We start from the raw sequence: 1,008 nt of genomic DNA on the forward strand, positions 1-1,008 counted from the left end.
CTCACGAGGTCAGAGGTGGACGTTGATAAGACAGCAGCAGAAGCAGAAGCATTGATATTCCATCACATTTTGTGACTGATGGCAGCAGAAAGGTGGTCTGACAAAACGGTGTCTGACATAGAAGTACATACGGAGCAAATGGATGGCACTGAATTTTTCCATGCAGAAAAGATGGCACCAATTGCCATTCATCTTGCTGAGCATTTATGGAGAACAAACAGTGGATGTGAGCACAGTGAGGAGCGGGTGGTGAGGTGGTGACAGCGACAGTGGCTCACCTCCACTGGTGCAGATATTTACAAGGATGGTATGCAGCTCTTGTTCACTGCTAGTGAAAACACACAGTTAACGGTGGTGTTGAAAAACAGTACTTTGCAACTGAGAACTTTCTCTCTCAAACAGTGTTATTGCACTTTTGTATCTGTTTCCATGGAAATAAGTAGGCATATGGGAACTGTTGAATTCTGGCCTGAACCACTGATGGATCGCCTGGGGAAAGGACCCGGTCAGCCCTGGGAGCACAGGTGAAAGCAATTCAGCTGCATGACAGAAAGGGGTGTAGCCTGGCTGCACCTCTCATAGACTTCGTGGAAGGGGTGACTGCCACTGGGAAAGGGTCTCTGGGTGGAGATTATTCCCTCTTGTAGAGATTCCTTGCAAGCTGAGATCTTCAGAGATGGGCGAGCATTTTCTCTTTGTAACATCGTCCCATCCGTGTTAGTCCCTTTTGCTATTCTATTCCTGTATCACCTTTCCACCACGTTAATCTTTCTGATTGTAGCAGTAGGATGCACAACGTTCAGAGCGACCTACGCTCTCCCCTTCTGCAAGGAAGTCGCAGAGGAGCGTTCCCCCAGAGCTCTCCAGGTGGGAAACTTCACTTTGCCCGCGAGGCACAGCGATAAATGAGAGCAGCCCCCGAGCCGCGGCGCTGCTTTCTCGTTAACCTCGCGCGCACCCGCGGATGAATCGCGCTCCTCGCCGTGCTCCGACCGCTCCGACAGCCCG

Source organism: Meleagris gallopavo, chromosome 9 (genome assembly GCF_000146605.3).
Source record: "Meleagris gallopavo isolate NT-WF06-2002-E0010 breed Aviagen turkey brand Nicholas breeding stock chromosome 9, Turkey_5.1, whole genome shotgun sequence".
Lineage (NCBI taxonomy): Eukaryota > Metazoa > Chordata > Aves > Galliformes > Phasianidae > Meleagris > Meleagris gallopavo.